This window comes from Amblyomma americanum, chromosome 5 (assembly GCF_052857255.1).
Source record: "Amblyomma americanum isolate KBUSLIRL-KWMA chromosome 5, ASM5285725v1, whole genome shotgun sequence".
NCBI classification, from domain to species: Eukaryota; Metazoa; Arthropoda; class Arachnida; order Ixodida; family Ixodidae; genus Amblyomma; species Amblyomma americanum.
In genome coordinates this window covers 178,461,452-178,477,024 of record NC_135501.1, presented here as the reverse complement: position 1 = coordinate 178,477,024, position 15,573 = coordinate 178,461,452, and the positions used below count along the sequence as shown (strand labels likewise).

The 15,573-nt window shown below is 46.4% G+C and overlaps 1 protein-coding gene across 2 annotated transcripts in view; it reads left to right on the top strand.

Annotated features, from left to right (window-relative positions):
- The first annotated feature begins 3,935 nt into the window (after nt 1–3,935).
- mAChR-A (muscarinic Acetylcholine Receptor, A-type) overlaps nt 3,936–15,573 on the top strand; it is a 382,284-nt gene continuing 370,646 nt past the window's right edge. For both annotated transcript variants that reach the window (XR_013314984.1, XM_077665936.1), the window contains exon 1: nt 3,936–6,199. The gene's annotated coding sequence lies outside the window, so the exon portion shown is untranslated. The remainder of the gene's footprint in view (nt 6,200–15,573) is intronic.

The following is a 15,573-nucleotide window of genomic DNA, read 5'->3' as shown; positions in this document are numbered from 1 at the left end:
GTGGCTGCGGCTAACCGCGGTAAACTAGAATCTTCTCCAGCTCGTAACAGAGGGCGCACCTTATTTTTTGGTATGTAAATTAAGCTGGACGCGTGCATCGTTACGCACTTAATGCGGCATATAACGGATTGACGGGGCTAACGAGCACGTGCTATAAAAGTCGGGAAAAGCAGAGATTTACAGACATTCCGGGTAGAATGTCCGGGTAGAGAAGGGTAGGGTAGAAAAAGAGGGAAAAACATTAAATCAAAGAGATAGAAAAAGAGAGGAAAGAAGGCCCCTCCGTCGGGAGAACGCCCCGCTGGGTCAAAGCATCACAGGACGGTGAACCCACAGGGGGCAAATGCCCCTCTGGGGTATTTGCCTCGCGCAGCTGCATTGGTTGCACGTACACCTCCGGGTGTTTTCCGCCAAACATCCTTCAGGGCTGCAGCCGCTCATGCAGTGACTTCTGTCTCACACAAAGGACGCTGACAATAACAACGTGAGGCTGTGGAGCGCCTTGGAGGCGCCAGATGAACTGAGCGGCGATAACAGCGACGCACTTACACTGGGAAGATGGTGTATGCGCATCCCGCTTATTTCGAGCCTATGCCGGCATCGTCCCGCTAGAGTACCCTGCCTGGCAGTCCAATGGCTGCACTAACTACAACGCCAGAACTAGACCGGGGGTGCAAAGCGGTGCGCTAAGAACTGATGATAGCTGATGAAAGTAGACATGAAAACACCAGGGCTGACTGCAAACTTCATTCTTTATTTGTAAGATTTAATATAAAGACGCGAGAAGGAAGAAAATGCAAATAAAAGAGCAACAGCAAGTGACCGCGCGATTGACAAACAGGGCCGAATCCACAACGACAAACCAACTCAACCTAACCAACAAACAGTGCAGAAATTTGGGCAAGCTGGTGATTCATCTTTGAAACTTAGCATTGGCGTAAAGCACGACGGCTTTGAAGAAGGATGACCACACAGGGAAACCGCTGGACTGGACAAAAAGCTCTACACAGTATTGTGGGAGGCCATCCATCATCGGCATAACTATGCCCACTGCAGGACAAAGGCATCTGCCATATCCCTCCAATTAACATTGTCCTGATAAAGCTGTGGCCATCTTATCTCCGCAAACCTCACAAGTTCATGGGGGCAAACCGTCGTAAACTGGAAGAATTTTAGGCACATGACTTCAACAGGAAAGTTGTCACAGTCAAAAAGGCACGTGCCTGGAAAGTCGTCAAGAATATCTACCATGAAGAATATCGTATGAAAAGGGGCTCTATGTTGGTAATTTCTCGCTGCTTCATTCATGACTCTTTGTGCATCACGACCACTGGTTGTATTAAAATAGACTTTTGATCAGGTATGCAGACCCGCCGCGGTGGCTCAGTGGTTAGGGCGCTCGACTACTGATCCGGAGTTCCCGGGTTCGAACCCGACCGCGGCGGCTGCGTTTTTATGGAGGAAAAACGGTAAGGCGCCCGTGTGCTGTGCGATGTCAGTGCACGTTAAAGATCCCCAGGTGGTCGAAATTATTCCGGAGCCCTCCACTACGGCACCTCTCTCTTCCTTTCTTCTTTCACTCCCTCCTTTATCATTTCCCTTACGGCGCGGTTCAGGTGTCCAACGATAAATGAGACAGATACTGCGCCATTTCCTTTCCCCCCCCCCCCCAAAACCAATTATTATCAGGTATGCAGATACCTCCAGCAGGTGCTGAGTACGACTTGACGTGGCTGCAGCTGAATTTGAGACCTGCGCCCAGCGAACGTCTCCACTCCTAGATTTAAGGCGCTCATCAGTATTGTATAAACCCACTGCAGTTCTAAAATATGACCACAGCATCTCTACATGTTCAGTCTAAACCATCCCACGTAGGTTCCACACGGTAATCGGAGTAATAAGAGTGAACTTTTATTTAGTGCTACTCGCTTTTGTACAACTAATTTAGAAGATACAAAGGCGACGCCCACCGGGATTCCTCTACCTCGCACGAGAAACCCTTGAAGGGGAAAGCACAACGACCACTCTTTTAAAAACAAATGCTTAGAGTACGCGCCACAACGCTTTTTAGCCTTAGATCAATACGAGATTTTTAACTGCTGCTTTTTGGACCAATGCGGAGCTCTACATCGGCCGATTGCTTCGCACTGTTGTAACATCCCACTTAGTGAATATTTAAGAAAACATAAATGAATGTTGCAGGCTGCCCGCAAGAGCAACGCTTTGCCAAGCTTAGAGTCATTTAAAAGTAAAGTAAAAGAATCCAGAAGCTCGAGAAATAAATTTACGGGAAAAGGAAAATTCGGGAACAAAAGCTTGAGTCGCTAGCTCCGTAGCTAAACTAGCCACATCCGCCAACTCTGGCCGCTACGGGGAGCTAGTCGCAATTGAGAAATCACGTACCCACACTCCCACTCCATGCTGCACAAAGAAAGTTCCTGTGGTGTCGCTTAGAGAAGCCCACCGCCGTGGCTAAAACCGGCGCGCGAGACCGAAAAAGGTGCTTCGCCGGCAGGCGCTGAGCTGCTAACGCTCTGCCCGCTAACGCGCCAGAAGGGGAGAACCTGCGCCCAAACTAACCGCTCGTTTTCTTCGGGACACGTGCGAGGAACAAAAAAAAAAGCTAAGGAAAGCGAATAGGGAGCAGCGGGAAGCACGGGGAGCGCGCCAAAGAAGGTGGCGGCGGAGCAGTGTCGGCAACGGGATAATCGCCTGGAAGATGGGGAAAATGAAAAAAAAAAGGGAGAGGTATGGACGGTGGCTCCTCGTCCGCGTGGGCGCTCCCGTCCGCTCGCTCGCGAGTCCCAGTGGCGCAAGAAAAGAGCGCCGTCGCCGCCACCGCCGGTGGCCGGGCAGCGAAGAAGCCTCTGGTAACGAGATTGCGGCGCCGCCATTGGTCGGATTTAGGGAGGGGTGAGCGGCGGGCGCCCTTTCCCCTCTCTCATCGCTCCCTGCCCTTTCCTATGCGACGAGGACCACTGGGCTGCCCGTTTTCCACTTCTGCAGAGGGAAAGGAGGGATCTCGGAGGCTGGGGTGAGGGGAGAGAAAGCGTAGTGAGCAGGGAGCTTTCGGGGACGAGGGATGCGTACCGGAACGTGGCGGAGGCAAGAATGGGAAGAGGGTATTTCTGAGGACGGCAGTGGCAGGAGGGCAATGAGACTGGGTTAAAGAAGTCCGGTGCGTCGGAAGGAATAATAGCCACCGTATGAGGAGAGAGGGAGAGCGGTCTAGTGAAATCTTGAATACGCTCATGCCAGCATCGAACGTCGCAGGGCTGAGGCGTCGCAAACTCTGGCACGCTGAAGATGGCAACGAGCACGTCTGGCGGGCGCGTAGCAAAGAAAAAATAGAAAAGCCGGAAAAGAGTTCCGATGAATACACGGAAGGGAAGCAATAATAATAGTAATTGGTTTTTGCGGAAAGGAAATGGCGCAGTATCTGTCTCATATAGGAAAGCAATCGGTGCATGATTCGTCAGTCTATTCTTTCTCTCCTGCTTCCCAGAACAAAAGAAAGAAGTAAAGCAATAAAGCAAGCAGAAGCAGATTTGCCACTGCGTGGGGTGTGACTTCTAAGGCGGCAGATGCGACTCGCCTGAAGTTTACATAGAAAAAATAACAAAAAAAAACTAAAGGAGAAAGAGTGCGGGAGAAATACAGAGAGAGCGAGTCTAAAAAGACGCGGCGGGAGAGTCGCTCTGCCGGGGCGGCCAGGCGCCGTGTTTCGATTTCGCTTTCCGGGGCGTCCGGACGCCGGCTCCGCATCTTCTCTCATCCTCATCCTCTCCTCTTCCTTTCCGATAGTCTTCGCCTCCTCCGCATCCAGCCAGCGCCGCTCACCCTCCCTCTCTCTCTCGGCACACACGTCCCTCCTCCACTTCCTCCTTTCCCTCGCCGTAAACGAGCGTGTGCTGCGACGAGCCGCCCAGCGTTTTAGTCGCTCCTGGGCCCGCGTCGCGTGTTCGGAGCTACGGTTTCGCGCGGATGCTGAGTTGTCTTTCAACTTCTTTTTCTTCTCTTATTTTTTTTTCTTTCTCGGCTTCTCTTACCACTGCAAAACCACGAGGTTGCTCCTTCGCCCCTGCAATGCACCTCGTGTTCTCGCCTCACTATAGCCGCCGGAAAGGGCCCTACTTGCATCGTGGCGGCTACCGATCCTGGAGCTCCTCCTCCCGGGCGGCGGCGTTTGTAGTTCGAGACCGTGTGTGCGTGTGTGCGTGCTACTAATTTGCCTTCTGCGCTCGCCCGGTTCAGCCCAAAAGTGCATCCTGCTGTACTACTCACCACGCCCGTCGTGACTCGTGAGACGTTTACACACCTGCACAGGATTCCTTTGGGGTGTGTGGCCGTGAGTGTGCGTGTGGCCGGAGCTCCGGATTGCGACCCTGCTTCGACGAGCAAAACTCAAAGGAAGACCACAGGGCTTCGCGACTTGTTCCTTCTGCTGGCCGGCGTTCAACAAATTGGTTTTGTGCTCCAAAGTGAGCTATGAATGTTGCCCACATATGGCGAAACCTGGCGCGCCGACTTCGGCGTCTAGGCCTGGAGGCTGCACCGTCCGCGTCCTGTCCCAGCCGTCGACTTCGGGGCCCTAGCAGGGTCACGTCTCAAGATCCAGGCCAAGCCTAGGGACGACAAGGACTGATGGGGCGTTGCGAGTTTGACATTACGTGACTATTCAGGCTTTGATATTCTGCCCTTTCGTTTTGTATGAACAGTTTTTTGTTTATCGACTTTCTTTCCAACGTCCTGGCCCTCCTGGACGACCTGGATCAGTTGAAGATGGCGCGGACCGTCTGCTAGAATGGGAAGAATTGAAGGTTTCCTTCAACTTCTGACGTCTTTATGTTTTCGTGACGCCAGTGCTCTTCGGTTTCGAGCGGAGACCACCGCCTGCTACTGAACAAAACATCTGGCCTGGGCAGGAGCCGTGTTCGGTCTGTGCTCGCGTGCGTCGACTCACCTGTGCCATACTGTTTGTGCTGGCGCTGTCGTCGGTGGTTCCAGAAGGAAGAAATCGTGTCGGCATAACGCGAAACGTTGTTTACGTAGTGTAGGATCCTTGTCGCGCGGGACGACGCGCTGTGCATACATTTCTTTTATGCGCATTCTCTATTCCTTGTGCTCCTTGAGTGGCAAGTTTTCCGAATCAGTGTCGTTTCCCTTGTTGTTGTTGTTGTTGTCGTCCGTTGCGTGGCAGGAGCCGTTCGAGTTACTTGGCCGTTTCCACCTGTTTCAAATGTTGTTGCTTGCGTCGAGCGCGTGTCTTGCGTTTCCGACATCTCAGCGGAAGGGTCGGCTGGGCTTCGAAAAACAGTTTGTCGTTTCGTTACGCGACTCGCCGATCGTTACGTTCCGGACTGCAGCGACAAACACAACGGCCCTTATGGACGCCTTGGAGGTAGCCTCGAAAGGTCTGGTCGAAGCGCGGCTTCGCAGTGCGTTGGAACAGTCTTAGGCCTAGCGTCGGGAACGTCCCTCTCGCCAAGAATTACGCAACAGGGGTGAACTTTTCGCAGGAGTTTCTAAAGAGGGAAGAGTGAACGCTTTACACATGTCCGAGACTTGGCTGGATGCAATCGCCTGTCTCGTATGACATTAGCTAGTCGCCTTATCTGGTAAAGGGGCAAAAAAAATGTGTTCTTAAAATCAGCCGCTGTCTACCACAATGGCGCTACGATGCTTCGAAGAGCAAAGCGATCGGAGTCCTGTCAGCCGTCTCCATTGCGGATACAAGCAGGCGATCTGGTAAGGAGTTCCTGTCGAGCCGGTCATTTTTGGAACAGGACGATTTGGACCACACCTTGCAGAACCTGTCTTCCCTAACATAGTGCTTCCTCGAATCTTTCTCCGTCTCAGACGACCCGCAGTCGCCACCGTCGAATGTATGGTGGAACTGCGTTGAACGGGTGATCCTAGGGTTCTCTGGTTTGCGATGTTTTGTGCGCCTGAAGTCCAGACGCCGTAGGGGTCCCCAAAATTTGACGCAGTGCATTCTGGGCGTCAGCGCCGGCACATCTTTATCTCTTTATCCTATTATTTCGCTCCGCATTTAATTCAACAGTTAACAGTGAGTGCTGCGGCAGTTTCTTCTTCCGTGAGGAAACTAGCGGGCAAGTGGCTCAACGTTCAGACTTGGAAAGAAAATGTGCGTTTGTGGGAGGCAGGACTGCAGCACACCTCGGCCCAGCATTTAAAGGTAAGTCACAGCATTTCGTCACCTGTACAAAATAATTCTTAAAGACGTCACGCATTCCGTTTGAAGCAGTTTTTGTGGTGGTACTTAATTGCTTACCATGCCTGAACAACATTAAAGCTCAATTGAAGGTCAACATTAGCGCTCACATAAAAGCTCACTATATCAATACTTCCTTCCTTTCGTTTGTACGCTGTACTGGTATGCTTCTTTTGTTCATGACGTCACTGTCCACGTAATCGAGGTTTTGCTTAAGATTTTTTTACTGTTACAATAGTATATATCTCTGGGTCTTCTTTCATAGCTACTTGTCACTTGCATTTTTCATTTTTATTTCGATTTGTGAGGCATGCTATTTGATCTTGTTCATGCACTTCCCCCCTACCTCCCCCTGCCTTGACTACCAAGGGGCAGTTGGCAGTATTACATAAATAAATAGACAGATATGCTATAGCCTTTACTAACGTGTAATATCCGAAATTCATCTCAAAATTGATATGCTATTTTCCTTAAATGATATTTATTTGTCAATTAGAAGAATGTTGTAGACTATCACAATGGAAGAGCAATGCATGAGCACAGAACTATGGCAAAAAGAAATTAGCTCAAGTATACCTGCCTATGTAGCCTCTTTGCCAAAAAAGTAACCATAAACAAATTTTTGCTTGTCGACCGCGTAGTGAAGCCTTTACGGTAAGCCTAAATGCCGAAAGGTGTCAGAACGTGAGGACAAGGGCTCACCTTACTTTACACAGATTCAGAGTTGAAGGGCTGCCTTAAGTGCTTAGCTACGCGGCTAAAAAACAAACCACCTTTCCCCTGTCACTTTTGGCTAAGATGGTACCTACTGTGGCAATTAATCTAGAAAAATTACTAATACACACATATATAGGTGATGAAAATTTTTAAGCGGATGCCACCTCCCTCACAACTGTCAACGTTATCAGCAGTCTAGGTTATTAGACAAGACGCCAGTAAAGCAGAAGCCATGTCTGATCCCTGATAACAGGGCTTGCGGCAAAGAAAAGCAATCAACGTGGCACTTGGGGGATGATAAGTGACAGCAGCCCTAAGAAGCCGCCGGCGATTCAAGAGAATGGAGTATGGAATAAAGAAGAATCAGTTCAGAAATAAACGCGGCAGAGGACATGGGCCTGCTTCTTGCTACACTTATTATATTCTTTCGCAAGGTTCGTATTTTTTGCGGCATTTCCTAAATCCTAACATTTGAGCTCGTAAGCCTGGCTTAGACGCTGGGAAGCTGCGGTGTCACGCCGGCGTGGCGCAACCAAGATTTACTCTGGCTGTGTGGAGGATTGCTTTAATAAATCGTACTTGCCTTAGGCTGCCCGGTTCCACGTATTGTTTCGTACCGTAAGCCATTTACATTATTACCGTCATTAACTTTGCCGTCGTCAATGCTATGTATAACAATTCTGTGCATTCTGTTCCTACTCTGGACTTCTGTATGACACAGCGCTGCCATCTGGGGTAAAAATCTAATAATAGACACAAGGTTCAATCTAAAGAGAGAATTCGAGTAGACTGACAGCTAGAGCGGAATCTTATACTTTCCCTTCAATGCAGTAACAACGCACTGAAGAAAAGCCCATGAGTAAACACAATGAGCTCCTGAATGTCCTTTTATAATTTTCGTCTTATAAATTAGGAAATACACAGTACCTGTAGGTTATTTTTTGTGTGGGAAGTTTGCCGAGAATTTATGCATTAAAACTTAAATTATTTTACGATACTCATTATTTCAGGATTTCGGACTTTACCCACTTATGGAGCCTCTTAACGGCGATACGTAAATGGTACCCGCCGCCAGTTGATGAAATCCAGGCAGTCAGAGAAAGTAAATGCATGAATGAATGGTTGGGTTTGGTTTATATGGGTTTAACGTCCCAAAGCGACTCAGGCTATGAGAGACGCCGTAGTGAAGGACTCCGGAAATTTCGACCACCTGGGGTTCTTTAACCTGCACTGACATCGCATAGTACACGGGCATCTGGAATTTCGCCTTCATCGAAATCCTACCACTACGGGCATGAAATAAATCATTAATTCGTTATTTAAGTATAAGAAGAGCACTTTTTTTCCGGAAAGCTGGACACATACGCCTTTCCCGGCAAGGTTTTCTTTTAAAAATTAGACTATTAGACTATTATCTGTTTTTTGGCGGCGGCTGCTTCCCCTTTTGCTAAATTTTTTGTATAGCATTAACAGTAAACAAATTTTGTCATGCGCCATTAAAGAGGAGTTTCAAAAGCTTGGGTGTGCTCCGAAAGAAGCTTAAATTGTTATCACTCAATTGGAAAACACTTTGCCACGGGACAATTACCGTTATATTCATATCAAATCATAATCACCAATCAAAACCAACGCACTGAGCAGCCGTCAATAGGCGAACGTCACAGATAAGCGTATTTTACGTCAACAGAACGAATGCCAAGTTTCCTCGAGTGAAAACTGACATTTTCGACGAACATACTTCTATCTCAGAGACATACAACTGGCGTAAAGGATGCAGACATAGAAGAACGCAGGACCAGTCCTGGGCATAAACTAGTTCATTACTACCGGTAGAGACGCATATCGATAAACAAAGTGTGCGGCAGTAAATAAATAGAGTAAATAAAAGGCACGTGAGTGGTCGCAAAATGCGCGTGTACACTGCGCAAATAACCATCCTAATAAAGCAATTTGTTTCCCTAATAGAGCCAGAGAAGAAGTGTTGATGCAATTATCACCTTGTTTTCTGAATGAAGTAGGTTTCTATAGTCTCTTTGTTCAACTGTTCGCTACCCTTTCCACATGCCCGTATGGCATTGAACTGCGGGTTACGTTTTTAGCATTTTTTGTACACTTTGCAATGATTAGCCAGCTGATCAGCCACCTTTAAAGCTCGTACTGCTTCCCAGTGCCTCCGCAACGTGGCGTTCAGGCATCTAGTTTGGCCGACGTAGCACTCTTTGCACGAGAGAGGAATTTGCAAACCCCTCCTGTTTTGCATGTTCCGCAACGAGTGTTATGCTTATTTTTGCGCCCAGATTGTTCGTTGGCAGCCAGGTACATTTGCGACAGTTTATTGTGCACGAAACAAAGTGCAGATACTCCCCAATTTCCGCCCCATTTTTAAGCCGCTGCGACACATTATGTATGTATACGGTATGACCGCCAGCCTCCTCTTCTGGGGAATCTTTTCTACCATGTCTTTCGCGCCTTCTGGACTTTAGTGCATTCCCAAGTCGTTCCAAAACTGACGCAGTGTTTTCCCGTGGGAAGCCGGCTTTTTACAGGCTCTGTAGCTTGAGACTCAGATTCGTGCAAAGAGTGCTCACACGACTAATTGGCGGCTGAGCGTTGGTAACGAAGGGAAAACGCGGCAACTAAAACTTTTCTCCTTACTTATGCATAAATCTAATCAAGTGTTAATGATATGTACCTTCAAATTTCACAACTGCATATTAATTTGGGGTACCTGTTAGAGTTGTTCAGTAATTAGAATTATCGCACTTGTAAAGACATCCCCGGGCCATTAAATATAGAGAAACTGGATAAGTTCTACACAGCTGCATGATCAGAAAGCCCTGCTCTGTGCAATAAAGCTATTAGTTTTTTAGACACTCAATACTCAAGAAAATAAAAGTTAAGCTCCATCATTCATATTTAAGTGAAAACTCATCTTACAAAATAACTTCCAGGGCCGATCACCCGTATACATAGAAAAAAATAAAGACGCGTATTGAACTACTCAATGTCTCAGGGCTCATGAGCAAAACCATTACTGTCCTGTCACTTGTAACGCAATGCCTAAGGAATGAGCGGTAGCAATCGCAGAAAAAAATTAACGCTCAGAAAATTAGGCTCAAATTTTATTCCCTCCTTTGCCTTTGCTTTTTTCAGAGAAATGCGACATTGCAACCAGTGGAAGCTCTAACTTCTCCTCATCACGGTGATGCATAGCGACGCTAAGATGGCGGGGCTTCTTTGTCTGAAAAGCGCAGAATCATCGATCAACCGGGACCATCAAAAGCGCGATTCCCACAAAAAAGCTTATGGCCACTCATACGTAAAACAATTATTTTTTTCAATTTTTAGTGCATATTTCTCTGTTATTTTCAGTTCGAGACTGGTGAAGACAACAGAGTCTCGAAAAGAAAAGAATTGAAAATGTATAATTACGAAGAGATTAGCAGTACCGTTTGCTGCGTCGCGTTTCAGAGGCAATTCCGCTTTTAACATGCTAGAATGCGCCTCATCCTACCTGAAATTATCCTTTTTTCTTCGAGGCTCATACACGTCCAAAGTTTTTGGACACAAAATTTTGAACATTGGAAAATTGTAGTGCACTGTTATAAAAATATTGAAGGAAATGGTCCATTCTTGCGATGTGTAGCAATACCTTTCTTTTAAAGTTTTTCCATCTTTATGGCTGATTTTCTATGGCAGTTAAGACTGCCATAGAAAATCAATGACGAACTCTTTTGACAATAGCAAAAACGTTATTAGTAAAAAATGCCAGCCTGTCGACGGGAGATCTGAAGGTATATTGATTGTTGTAATAAAATCTTGCAATATATGAAAAAATCGCTTTCATAAACTCTTTCTTGTTAAAAAAAGCTTTTGTGCACAATAGCTGAGTATGCACCGAGCAAGCTTTTTTCCACCTCCAGCATAAAACAGCCATGGGGGAACTGCAGCCTGCTCTTTTGGAACCCCTCACGCGTAAACTTGAGCCAATGCGCTTATCATTGAAGCACCAGAGTTACATGTTCCATAGCGGTAATCCTGCCTTCAACTTTTACCAACTTTATAGTCATTAGGTAATCGTCCACGTATCGATCTCAACGCGTTGTCAACTGCAGGGCATCAAGTTAGTGGCCTGTATACGCTGGCAACAAAGCGTTAAAAACACGTCACCCATACATTAATCCTTCTCTTTGAAGAAAGGACTTTAAACAACAATGAACAATTATTGATGATAGATAAAATCTGGTCCCTACTAAGAAGTTGCCAATGGATAAATCCGTTGAGTTTCGATAAGCCACTGCGTCTGATTCCTCCGTTAAATATTCGGCTGCATTTTAGAGTTCGGCTTAACGAGTAGAATAAAATGAATCCACTGCATGCGCTGAGCAGGTGAAGAGGTTATCAGAAGTTTTGCTATCCACCTAACTTTCTGGAGGCTGTGCGCTAAAAAAGACGTTCACAGAAAAAGGAGACAACAGGAAAGAAGGGCTTCTTTCATGTTGTCTCCTTTTCCTGTGAACGTCTTTTCTAGCGCACAGCCTCCAGAAATGAATATGTACCAACTAGCCCGTCAGAAAGTCTTACTAAATAACATTTTTCCTACCACGTAACTTATAACATTCGACGAACTGAGAATTATAAAAAGGTCATTGGTCTTAACGGGTAGAGAGTTTAGACGCTTCTGCAGAACTCTGAACGCCACTTCTTCTAAGAAGTTCCTTTCCGTCACGGCGGCACAAAATGGTGAATATTCCTTTTGGGTCTTAGCAGAGAAGATACACAACTCGTTTTTTTTTTTCATGGATATTTTTGCAGAAGTTAGTCACATAAAACACATACAGTTCTAATGCTCTCTGTTTCACTTTTGTGGGCGAGGAAGCAAATCGAGGGAAATTCTTCATAATTTCCTGCTGTGTCTTTTTTCTGTACAAGGTTTAGCACCTCGATGCGCCCCCCTTTAATCGTCGCTGAGGAAGAAGGCTTAGTCGTTGCTTCGAAGTTGCACTGCAATTTTTAAAAATAGGGTTCTTGAGCTCGAACGGCGCTTTTTTCAGCAGAACAATGCGAGCTATGTAGCGCATCAGATGACCGCTAAGGTGTGCTGACTAGTACGCTGGCTAACTAATATTGAGTCGTTAACTTCTGACTATTACAGTTAGTCTCCTTACTTATCGAGAAGCGTGTAGTCCATAGTAAGTAATACTCATATCAGATTTTAAGATTTCTAAAACAAAGCTAACCTCGGTACTGTGGCCCAACCGATCCCGCCTGCATCACGCCAGAGTACAGGGGGTTTTGCCTAAGACTAAATTTACTCAGTTTTTAAATATAGTTTTAAATATATACTTTTTAAATTTTTGATTTAGAAGAGCGTTTTCTTTAGCTTAGCACTGTCAGCGGTGCAGTGCATCAGGACGCAGCTAACACGTGGTAACTAGAGGAATGGTTAACTAATATTGTATAGTTAACTTTTTAATTATTCCCAAGCGGCACAGTTAATCGGCCTAATATTTGCAAATGCTGGTCCTACAAAGGGCCAGTGTGAAACCACCCCTCTCCAATATTCAGCCAATTAATTGTGCTGCTTGGATTACTGTTCGGTTCAGTGATAATTGGAAGATGTGTAGCACACCGTAAGTAATGTTCAAATCAGTTTTTAGAACTTCCAAAATGCAATTACCCTTGACGCTGTGTCCCAAGAAAGTTTGGCTATTTCGACGAGTTACGTGCACTGGAGACGTTGTTTGCCTGCAAGCTCCTCGAAAGCGCATGTATTTGGACGCGATGTAGGCAAAATTTGCTAGGCCACAGCGCCGAAGATAATCGCGTTTTCGAAATTCTAGCAACTGATGTGGATATCAATTACAGTCGGCTACACGCCCCTCAATAATTAAGCAGCCTAAAAGTAATAAATTAAAAGTTAACTGTTCAGTATTAGTTAACCAGCTTGCTAGTTATCACGTCTTAGGTGAGTTCTAATGTTCTACGCCGCTTACAATGCTATGCCGAAAAAAGCACTCTTCAAATTTAAAAACTTTAGTTTTACCAATTTTGTAGTCTTTTGTGAAACACCCTGTATACGTGATTTCAAAAACTTACTGAGAAAGCAACCTCAACTCTCCAATGCACGTAACTTTTCAAATAGAATCTGGGGGGCCACTTCCCCGAGAGTAACTGTGCTTTACAGATTCTAAAACTGATATAGACATCACTTTCGGTAGGTTGCACGCCTCCAAATAAACTCACACTAACAATAATAGTTAAAAAGTTAACTATTCAAGATTAGTACACGAGCCTACTGGTTAACATGTCTTAGCTGTATTCTGATGCGCTACATCGCCTGACAATCTCATAACAAAAAAAGGGTTCTTCTAACCCAAAACGCATATTTTTAAAACATGAAACAGCCGGTAAAGACAGCAGGCAAATTTTCTGCATGCTCTGTCTTTTACCGTTACGCTTAGAAGAGATCTTGCCAACTGCACCAGAAATAAACCGAGCTTTGTCTGCTGTATTCACATGATTTGCCATTCACCTGCCCCTTACCAGATGCCAGTGTGACTTTCATGTGGTTCACTGCTACCATTAAAGTCATATCTTAAAACGTCATCCGCGATTTGGAGTAGAGAGCATGATTCGAGAAAAGTCGCTTTCTCGACTATGTATCGCTCTTTTCTCATTCCTCGGACAAGGTACAAATTGAAGGTAGCGTCCGCTACCACAGGAATTCGGTTACTTTGGCGGCTTTACGAATCGAACACCGCAGCAGATGCTGGCGTCTAGACCAGCAGCTCTCACCGATGAAAAGAACTGGCAGTGACTTAACTTGACTAACCCTGGAATTCAGCGAGAAGCAAGGACATTTGCTAAGCGACTGAGGCACGTCCATGGCAGCTCCGCTACACGCCCGCTACACCCGTTCTATATATACCCGCACGACCACGTGGCTATGACATGGTATCACATGGTCTTACGACACCCCCATCAGATATCATCACGTTGCTTCACATCACCGCATCGGATGTTCCGAAGGTCAAAGGTCAACTAAAGGTCATGGGTCAAGGTCAGGGATCAAGAGTTCGGCACCATAACTGTACCACATATGGTCATACACGGCTGTCCTTGTTTCGGCTGAAGGTTGTTCAAGTGTGTTGTGCTGCGTACCCAGTGACTGCTTTACCTAGCGCAGGTCGTTGCGTGTGTGTTCAGTAAGGCGACGCGAACGCGACCCGAAAACTCTATGGCGTTCAGCTCTTGAAGGCGAAAGTTTATTTATGTGATGTGATAATATGTAATTGTATGTTATGTTTTAATGGGTTTAGCGTCGCAATGCTGCACATGAGTGATTAAATACATCGTAATTGAGCGCCACTGGTCAATGTCGACCACTTGTGGACCTTTAACTGGAGCTCCGATGGCTACAGTCTTATGTGAAGTTGTATGAAGAAAAAATGATTATATTTCAGTCCGGTTGGTGGCTCTAATTATATGATCAGGCGCGGAGCTTGTGTGAAGCGCGTTATATTGGCATTTCAACTGATCAGGGCATTTTAGTCAGAACCGTGATTCCTATGTGGCCACTACACATTTTCACGCAAACCAAATCTAGAACAAAAACAAATTTGAAAAAAAAGGTTTCCTCCTGCACAAAGTGGCGTGACGAATTCCTTCTAGCTGACAGCCAGCGCCGGGCTGGCAACCCGATTCCCACGCGCCTTCGCACGCTTTCCAAGAAGGACGCTGGTGGTCCAGTTTCTTTTTCCGTCCTGGCATTGCCGGCAGCCGCCGCTTCATGGGATATTCAAAACCCTGCGCGCGCGCCCACTGTATGTGGAGAGTACCGGCGGCTCGGTGGAAAATAAAAAAAAGAATAAAAGATTGAGAGAAGATGAAAGAAAGTAAGCGAGACGGAGTACCTCGCTAGGCGCTAAGCGCTGAGGCACCGGCTCAATCCGCCGCTCTTCTTTTCCTCCTCTCTGTGTATTCCGTCAACTTCTCAAATTGCGTGCAGCAGCGGAAAAGGGCTGATGACCATGATGACCATGCTCTATGGTGCCGTCACGTGGAGAATTAGTGACCTTCGATCCAGGTTCTGAGTGCATGTGCGGTACAAATTCTTGTCGCCAATCATCCAAACTTGTCTTTGGTACAAAAGCAGTCAGATGAAGCGAGCAAGAGAGCAACCAAAATAATTATTGAATGTCATCTATGTATCATTAGATGAAGAGCAAGATTTATTCCATTGCTATTGGAAGAACGGTAAATGAAGGCGTCATCGGCAGGCTCTGATTATGATGTCATGAGTGACTGCTCAAATACGAATGTCATTCAGCTGGCTCCAGAGTAGTAGGAGGGCTCACCAATGGCAAACCAGTAAAAAGAATGATTGCAAATAGAGTAGTCGCAATCCCTGCGTGTTCAGATTAGGAACAGATTCCGTAGGTGCCGGAGCCTGGGATAAACCTGCAGTTTTTGTGGATAAATGCCATGTGAAGTATTAGTGCCGGCGGAATCATAAACCGGTTGAACTTGCCCTGCGTTCTGGTTTCAAACGCCGCTGCACGCCATTAAACTGGTGAAGAAGGTAGTGCGGCTCGTCAGTACGGGGCACCGCTACAAAA